The following is a 10110-nucleotide window of genomic DNA, read 5'->3' on the forward strand; positions in this document are numbered from 1 at the left end:
TTTATAGATGAAGTGTGATTCTTGTAGGCAACAAATCATTAGGTCTTGTTTTGGATTCATTCAGCTACTCTATGTCTTTTTATTGGAGGATTTAGTACATTTACATTCTTTGTTTTTGTTGATTAGTAAGGAACTATTCCCACAATTTTGTTGTTTCTTGGTTGTTTTATTAGTCTTCTCTTCCTTGTTTCCTTCCCTCCTGTCTTCCTTTTATTGAAGATAATTGTCTCTGGTGGTATGCCTTAATTTCTTGCTTGTTATTTTTTTGTGCGTGTATCCATTGTATCTTTTCATGAGACTTGCAAATACTATCATATAACCCATTATTGTAAACTGGTGACAATTTTACACTGCTTGCATGAACAAAGTAGCAAAAAGAAAACTAATAAAAATTCTATACTTTAACTTCCTTCCCACACTTTTTAACTTTTTGTAGTTTCTATTCTGTCTGTACCTTGCAAAGTTGTTGTATTTGTTATTTTTTTATAGGTTCATCTTTTCATTTTTCTACTTAACAGTAGTTTGCACCATTATAATTACAGTATCATAATATTCTGTGTTTTTCTATGTACTTACTATAACCAGCCAGTTTTGTACCTACAGACAAAGTTTCTTGTATTTTATTAACATCCTTTTCTTTCTGATCAAAGAACTCCCTTTAGCATTTATTGTAGGTTAGATCTGATGTTGATGAAATTTCTCAGCTTATGTTTCTCTGGGAAAGTCTGTATTTCTCTTTTTATGTTTGAAGGATATTTTTACAAAATGTACTATTCTAGGGTACTTTTTTTCTTCTACACTTTAAATATGTCATGCCACTCTCTCCTTCCCTTTAAGCTTTCCACTGACTGCTGTCAGATGTATTGGGGCTCTATTGTATATTATTTCTTTTTGCTATATTCCTGCTTTTAGGATTTTGAAGGAGTCTGATTGTTAAATGTCTTGAGGTAATCTTGTTTGGGTTAAATCTGCTTGGTGTTCTATAACCTTCTTGTACTTCAATGTTGATATCTTCTCTAGGTTTGGCAACTTCTCTGTTAGTACTCTTAGGAATAAAATTTCTACCACTTTTTCTCTACCTCCTCTTTAATGCCAATAACTTAGATTTGGCCCTTTGAGGCTATTTTCTAGATCTTATAGGCATACTTTATGATTTTTGTTGTTGTTGCTGTTGAAAGGATATATATATATATATTTAGAATTAGGCAGCTAGACTCAGTTTAGATGATCCCAATTTCATTGGCAACATCCAAAGTATCGTAATCAGGAGCCAATCGAACATATGCCTTTTTCTCTCCATCAGGCTGAATCAGGGTGTTGACCTTGGCCACATCAATGTCATAGAGCTTCTTCACAGCCTGTTTAATCTGGTGCTTGTTGGCTTTAACATCCACAATGAACACAAGTGTGTTGTTCTCTTCTATCTTCTTCATGGCAGACTCAGTGGTCAGCAGAAACTTGATGATAGCATAGTGGTCAAGCTTGTTTCTCCTGGGGGCGCTCTTCCGAGGATATTTGAGCTGCCTCCGGAGTCGCAGTGTCTTGGGCCACCCGAAGGTGGGTGATGTGCGGATCTTCTTTTTTTTTGTGGCTGTGGACACCTTTCAACACTGCCTTCTTGGCCTTTAAAGGCTTCGCTTTGGCTTTGGCTTTAGGAGGGGCAGGAGCTTCCTTCTTTGCTTTCAGCGCCGTCTTGTGAAAAGGGCTACTTTATGATTTTTTATTCCTTTTTTGTTTATCTCCTCGATTACATATTTTCAAATAGCCTGTCTTGAAGCTGACTAATCCTTTCTTCTGCTTGATCGATTCTGCTATTAAGAGACTCTGATACATTATTTAGTATGTCAGTTACATTTTTTTAACTCCAGAATTTCTGCTTGATTATTTTTAATGATTTCAATCTTTGTGTTAGATTTACCTGAAAGAATTCTGAAATTATTCTCTGTGTTTTCTTGAATTTCTTTGAATTTCCTCTAAACAGCTATTTTGAATTCTCTTTCTGAAAGGTTGCATACCTCTGTTTCTCCAGGATTGGTGTCTGGTACCTTACATTGTCTCTTTGGTGCAGTCATGTGTGTCTGGATGAACTGATGCTTGTGGATATTTGTCTTTAGTTGTGCATTGAAGAATTAGGTATCATGTCCTTCACGGGAAGGCTTTCCAGGTATTCAAAAGAAGATGAGTATTGTGATCTAAGCCATATCTGCATTAGGGGTCACCCCAAACCCAGTAACACTTTGGTTCTTGAAGATTTATAAAACCGCTGCCTTGGTGGTGTGAACCCTGAAAATCTGAAACTGATAACTCTGCCTCAGTCCAGTTTATTCTTTGGGAAATTTGACACAGATCACCCGTTTTAACAGCTCCCCCAAAGCAAAGGCAGAATATTCCTTTGATTCCTTGATACATGACTGCCTGACATAGTTGTGACACAGAGATAACTATCACATTATTACTCTTCATTGATGAATTACAGAACTTCCTGTAAGTCACTGAGAAAACAATCTGATTTATCTGGTTTGTCTCACTTTAAATCCTAAAACAAAAACTTATTGTAGGAAGTCCTTTTTTATATAGTACAAAGCAAAGTACTTCAGGTCATTATTTTCCAAGGTATTTTCCTAAAGACCACCTAGGTCAAAGAACTCAGATTTGCTTCTTAAGTTTCTATAATCTTGTATCGAAAACAAAATCAACTTAATCAGAATTTTAGGATTGATGTTATTAATTTCGTATTTTTAACAAATACCCTCAGGGATTCTGGTGAATACCTGAAAACAACCCTCTAGATGATGAAGATGACAATATGATTCTGCTGTGCAAGTCTAATTCAGGTTCATGTACTGATTTGTATTTATCATTGTAGCAGGTTGAATAGTGATCACACAAAGATATCTGTGTCTTAATTCCAGGGACCTGTATCTGTTATCTTATAAGGAAAAAGCATCTTCACAGATGTGATTAAATTAAGGATCTTGAGATGGAGTGATTACAGTGGATTATTCAGGTGGGTCTTAAATGTTATTGCAAATGTCCTTATAAGAGAGTGGCAGGAGGAGAGGTCATATAGACAGACAGGAGAAGTGATATGCAGATGGAGTAGAGAGAGATTTAGAGATGTTACTCTTGAGATGGGAGTGATGGAGCCACAAGCCTAGAAATTCCAGTAACCTCCAAATTCTGGAATAGGCCAGGAAGTGATTCTTCCCTACAAGCGAAACCATGACCCAGCTGACACCTTGATTTTGTTCCAGTGGAACTAATTTCAGACTTCTGGCCTCCAGGACTGTAAAGGAACACAAGTGTATTATTTTAAGTCAGCAAGGTTTTGGTAATTTGTTAGAGCAACCCCAAGAAACTGGTAAAGTCCTCATGGGACAATGAACCAATTAAGCAATAGGTAAATTGACTTAATTCTATTTCCTCTACTGAATTGAAGGAGAAATTACCTGATTTGTCAGGTTTTCTTTGCAAGCTTGGGCAGTAATCAGAGTGAGGGCAGTCATAACAGAAACCAGTACAATTGTTATTGCACTTTCAAAAATGGCCAGTGAAAGTCAACAAACATATTCATGGGACAATTATCCCCTTAATGTATGTATGAGTTGTATTTCTTGCTAGATCCAAGATGACAAACGGAAGGACAAATTGTTGTAGCAAGAAAGGAAAGAGAGATGCATATAGCAAGCACCACAGTTAGTGGGGAAAGACCACAAAACAGACAGGTATGAAGAAACAGAGTGACGCCAGAGGGCCAAATGTGTAAGAGGTTGAGGGATGCATTTATAAACTGAATCCCAAGCATGTAGTAAAAAGCCTAGCACAAAGAAGACAATTAATAAATGATTGTTGAATTAATGAATAAAACATCTTTAAGGTTCCAGTCTAAAGTATGCATGGCAAAGTGTTAAACTAAGTCCAATATGTAGGCAAGGAGAAATCAGAATATGGATAATGGTATTTACTGTAACTGAGTCATGGGCTATAGCATGCCCTAATCATTGTTGTGATATATGAATTGTGGTCAAGATTCACTGTGAACTCTATGTAAAATATTATAAACATCCTCCAGTGGTATCTTATAAAGACAGTTTAACCAATGGTAGTGCTTATTTTTGTGCCAGGATAGAGAAGTGAGTAGAACATGGATTATTCAGTTCAGTTGTTTAATAAAAATTGGGAGATGGGTAAACAATTACACATCTTAATCTAGAAAAAATAGGCAAGTAGAAATAAGTAGCAGGACTAGAAGAGTAATTTGGAAGTTCTTTAAATTAAACAGTTTCATTTTACTATTCCCAAGGATTCTGAAAGTTTTTTTTAGTTTTTATTTTTCATTAAAATTTTCTATCAATGTTTGATTTCACTGGAGATGTTAGCTTATTTCATTATGATAGAGCTCTTGATAAGTAACTTGGGACAGAGCTGATCAAGAAAACCACAGTAAGTAAACTGCTTCTGAAAACCTTTAATAAGTAATGCACTGTTATTACTTATTAAAGATAATACCTATAAAATGAAAATACAACTCCCATTGTCTGAGTATGGGGAAGTCAGCCAACCACTTCTCTTAACTATGAGAGTTTCCTCCAAACGGCAGAATAAATACTCTAGTAACAAAACAAACACCCAAGCCCTTTCTTAATGTTTTTGGCTATGCATTCCTTTCTTTTGAATGACTCACTTTGCACCCAAGGAAATGTGGAGTCATCTCTCACTATTCTCCCTCACTTCTCACATTTGATCACTCTCAAAGACAAAGAATTACTCTTTCTCCAACCTCTTGTTTCCTAAAGATGACTTCCTCATTTATTTCCAGGTGGGGACAACATTTTCATTATCATTACCAATTTAAAATTTCAGTATCTTGATTTGCTTATCACAATGGGAAAGAGGTGACTTCTCCAATTGACAAAATAGGTTATATTTTATTAGGTGGACTAATATGAAAACCGATGCTTGTGCCTGGTTTTCCCTCACATTGCTTACCCTATTTTTCCCTGTTGTTAGCCCCTTTAGCCTCTTAGGTCTAATTGTACTTAAATGTGATGAACTCATTTTACTGCATGTAGATGTTAAAAAAAAAAAAGAAAAGAAAAGAAAAGAAAAAGAAAAAGAAAAACGTAGTTCTAAAAGGTCTGGTTAAGATTTTTCTCTTCTATGTCCAGTTTCTCTAACCCTGATTGATTTCATAAGTTGTGACAGCTCTTTACAATGTCCCCGACTGCCTTTATTTGGGGATGAAAAAAAAAATGAAGAATCATCATATCAGTCTCTGGTTCCTGACTCATTCTTTTATTTTACTTCTTATGGAGTTTTATACTTTGCAGAATAAACAGATATTTAATTTTGAGCTCATGCTTCCTTATAATTACTCTCTCTTGGTTAAGAACCAGGAAGAAGAAGACGGCGTTTTATTATACTATACCAAACCTCCCAAACTTTATTAGTCCTATTAATTTTACAGTTTTAATAATTATCTATAATTTTATTTTGTTTTCTTGCTTTTTTGGGATATTGAGATCTCTAGATGGAATAACATCAATAAACTTCTAACCAATCTTCAGTATTTTCTAACATTCTGCTGACATTATGCTCTTTGTGAGATGTATCTTGGTAGATCAATTTCATAGGTGTTTCACCTGTATAGTCACATGGGACCCTGCACTCAGAAGGGTTCTTCACTTGGTTTGATGATCTGTTATATCTTTATGTTCTTAATTTTATCTTAGAATTTGTGTTTTGTAAGTGGAAGATGATTTTAAAAATGGGGCATGCGTGTGGGCAGAGGAAATACATGCAATATGTGCCCTCGGTTTCTTGATGATTCATTCACACACAGAGTCAATTATACTCCATGAACATAAAATTCTAGTGGGTCCATAAGCATGGGAGTTCAGTGAGATTGAGAGTGAGTGTAAGGTAAGTGTATTAATTTCACAGCAGAGTAAGAGAAGTGACTGACAGCCCCAAGAAAGCAAGCTTTCTTTTTGAAACACAATTTGCTTAAGTTGCAGAAAGAAGGTTATTGATGACATTCTAAAAAAATACAAATAACTGAGAAACCTTATCATATTCCTTTTTACTGGTGACACTTTCTTTCCTTTATTGGCCAGCCAATTACACTAAGCTCTATTAATAGTTGCAGAAATACATAAATAAGATATAAAGATACTAAGAATTTCTTTTATGTATAGTAAAACATTAAATTTCAATTATAATAAATTATATTATTTTTGTCTTTTATGCAATATATTGCATCATTTGGTTGGACTCTGCATTTATGCATATTTACAGGAAGCACACATTTCTTTTTTACCTGTTATATTTTGTAGAAGTTAAGCCTTTATTTTATTTTTTCTATTACTTATAATACCTGTTCCCACATATCTGTTCTCCTGCCTATGCCAATCACTAAATGAAGAAAAGGCATATGTATACAAAAAAGATGGAATTGATTGTGGGCACCTTGGAGGTAGCTGTCACACCCATTATGAACCTCAGATATGAATAAATAAAATATTTATTTTATATATTAAATAGTACATTATGTAGTACATTTTAGTTTACATAGTAGTACATTATATTGTTACTGTTGCTCTATACTTTATGAAAGAGATCATTGGTATAATTCCGTATAATCCCATCAACACAAATTAGATTTTTATTACTATCATATTCCAGAGAAAATGTGAATTAGAGCTTTCATTGTACCAAAACTTTAACACTACACAATTGCATCTACTATTTATATTACATTATTTCTCTATTATATCATAAAAGAATTCTGATTTTTATTGAGATAAAAGCTTGGAAAACATTTAAAAGATTAATTTAACACATGTAACCAAAACTCTGTGCACATGAATTAAAATATGCATTTTTCTAAATATCACCTGGAATATTTACAAAAATGTACCTTATATTATATCACTAAACAAGAATCTGTGTTTTTCTAAAAATGAAAATACTAATGAATATCACACAAAAGATGTTCCCTAACACAGTATAAATAAATTGTATCTATAAAAATTAGATAATAAGAGGGAGTTTGAGTTTCCATTCTGCCATGTCAGGGACTTGGAAGTTGTCACCTTGTCCTAACAGTAAGTAAAAAGCTGAACAAAGTGAAAAATTAACAACTCTTTATAAATTTGTCCAGAAGTAAGGCTATAGGGTAAACTCCTGCCCACAAATTTGGGAGATAAACAGGCAAATATGGAGAATCACAATTTACTGAAACAAAAATCCTAAGCAAAAACTTCCGTGAAAACCAGTAATAAAGTAAGAGAACCTGACCATAATTGATAAATTGCTAGAGGCTCAGAGTGAGCATGTCTGAGAGTTAAACATTTCAGAGAGACCCAATCACAGAGAGACCCTGACACTGTGAGATTTACATCCAGGAGCTCAACCATGTTCTCCCAGTGAATACAAGAGAAAAATCCTCTCATGTTTCTGTTAGGAGGAGGGGAAAATAAACCATATTGAAATACACCAGGGAATTCTGTTTTTAAATAGGCCTACCCTCAAGAGAAACTATATTACCAGAGCCTAGACTATTGGGGTTTTAATAAAAGACTATCTAGGGAAAGGGAAATACTCTCTGGCTTTCCACGTGGGAAAAGGGAAGTGCCTAACTCTAGCCCACTTTGGCTGTCTTATCATACCTAAGGTGGGTGCAAGGAGGCCCAGAAGCACTTGTGAAGTTCACAGTTAAGAGAGGCAGGTTTACTAAAAGACCAAGACCTAGTCATATGACTATAGAATGACTTAACAATGTTTATTCATATCAAGAAAATTGTAAGAAAAAAAAACCTGATGCTCATCACCTGGAGAAAAAAACATATATTCATTCATCAGCATAATACCTAGCAATGAAAGTAAAATGAATACAAGCAAATTTATGCATGAGTTTTAAATGTATCCTTATATTTAGAAAACATAAAGCAATTCTGATTACTACCTTCAGGGTGACACCATATTTATAAGACATGAAAAGAATAAAAGCTAAATTATGTGTTGTTTAGTGATAAATCAATAAAATTAGGTAAACTCAATATTAAAAAGTATATGAGTGATAAATATAATATATAAGACAATAATTATTTCTGGAATGAGACAGGGTTACGAGACTGGAAAGAAGCAAGCACATGCAAGTAGTTTCCTTAAATTGACAACATTCTTTTTCAACAATTTGCATGGTATGTGATATGGTTTGGCTTTGTGTCCCCACTCAAATCTCATTTCAAATTGTAATCACCAAGTGTTGAAGGAAAGACCTGGAGGGAGGCGACTGGATCATGGGGACAGTTTCCTCTATGTGGTTCTCGTAAAATGAATGCTCATGAGATCTGATGGGTTTATTAGGGGCTCTTCCCCTTCACTTTCTTTCTCTCTCCTGCTGCCTTGTGAAGAAGTCTCCTTCTTCACAGTTGTTTGGATAAAAAGCTTCCAAGCTTTTACATGAGTAACTAGAATTTCCCAGCTTTACTTTGTTTCACACATAACTTCATACTTGACAAGGTTCACAGAAGCATGGGCAATGCTGAAATAATCAGCTAAGTAGAAATTGATTACTTGTTTTACATTAAAGTTCTTTGATGCAATTGGTCATATTGACAGAGGTAGAGAAAATAGAGACCAAACAGGGGCCCAGAGGTCCCAGAAACTATGTTTCTCAGTGACTTAGCATTATAATCACAGTCTTACTCAGTTTGTCAGATAAATTATATGGTACCCATACATGGAACAAAGCATTTCATTAGCTAATGAAAAAATTCTAAAGAAATAAAAGAGGAGTATTTGTTCTCAGATAACTTACTATTCAGTTAGGGCAAAGAAAAAAATACTCTCCAGGCATTCACCTTATTGCACAATCAACAGGAGCCATCATTTTACATTAGGTGCTCTGTAGTTTCTTTTTTGATGTTTGTTTTCTTTTGTTTTAAAATTTTATTTTCCAGCTTTGTTGCTGGTACACAGAAACAAAAATTTGTTTTTAATAAATTGAATAATTTTCTTGCGTGGATGTATTGGTCTGGGTTCTCCAGAGAAATGGAACCAATAGGGAACAAACATACATGCACATACACACATGCAAACACATATGTAAAGATATTTACTGTGAGAAAATTGATGCACGCAATTATGGAGACCAAAAAGTCCAAGATCTGCATTTGGTAAGCTGAAGACAAGGACAACTAATGGGATAGTTCGAGAATGAGTCTGAAGGTCTGAGCACCAGGAGAGCCAATGTTTTAAGTTCCAGTCTGAGTCTGAATCCAAAGGCAGAAGAGGATTGATGTCTCAGATTGAATATAGTCAGGCAGAAAGTTATTCTGCAATTTCCAGAGTCAACTAGACCTTTCTAAAAAAAACCTGGAAACCAAATAGATTTCACAGCAGTTCTTCACAGTAACAAAATTTGATGTTGGAATTCATAATCCTTAGACTTTCTTTCATAAATCAGACAACATCAAATTTATAAAAATATTTGAAAACTATTCCAAAGCAATATAGTAACAGGTGAATTAAAATACAAGTGAAAAATAAAAGTATATTGTAAATATACTTTTGTAAAATTTTGAATTTTGCAAAAATTCAAAATGCAGGCAGGAAAATATTGTGAGCAAGGTAGAATTAATTTCTTGTAGTGCCATGAGTATTTAATGGGGTCATACTAGTTGTGGATTATTTTAGAAGCTACCAAGGCAAATTAAACATGAATCGCGATCTCAAGAATCTTATAGCATGGTAAATATGAATAGAGACCACCAAAATCAATCAAGTTACGTAAAAAATATTATGGAGGACAATGCCTCACCTTATTTATTTATTTTTTTTGCCTAATACATCTGCCTCAAACATGGACTTTTAACAGCCAGCAGCCACTGTATCTTTTATTGAAGGACTGCCCTTTAGCTAGTGGAACCACTTGGTCCAGACAGAGGAAACTGAGTTCTTCATGGGATTTCTGTCTAAGATCTCACTGATACTTGGCTTCTCCCTTCTGGGAACTGAACCTAAGTTTAGTACAGGATAAATCTACAGGTCCTGAGAAGGAAAACAGAAGCCTCCCCAGGAAGTAACCTTGTTTTTGATTTCATA

General features: G+C 34.5%; 1 pseudogene; it reads right to left on the bottom strand.

Annotated features, from left to right (window-relative positions):
• Positions 1-1205: 1205 nt before the first annotated feature.
• LOC108581796 lies at positions 1206-1710 on the bottom strand (annotated as a pseudogene).
• Positions 1711-10110: the final 8400 nt, after the last annotated feature.

This window comes from Papio anubis, chromosome 14 (assembly GCF_008728515.1).
Source record: "Papio anubis isolate 15944 chromosome 14, Panubis1.0, whole genome shotgun sequence".
Taxonomy (NCBI): Eukaryota; Metazoa; Chordata; class Mammalia; order Primates; family Cercopithecidae; genus Papio; species Papio anubis.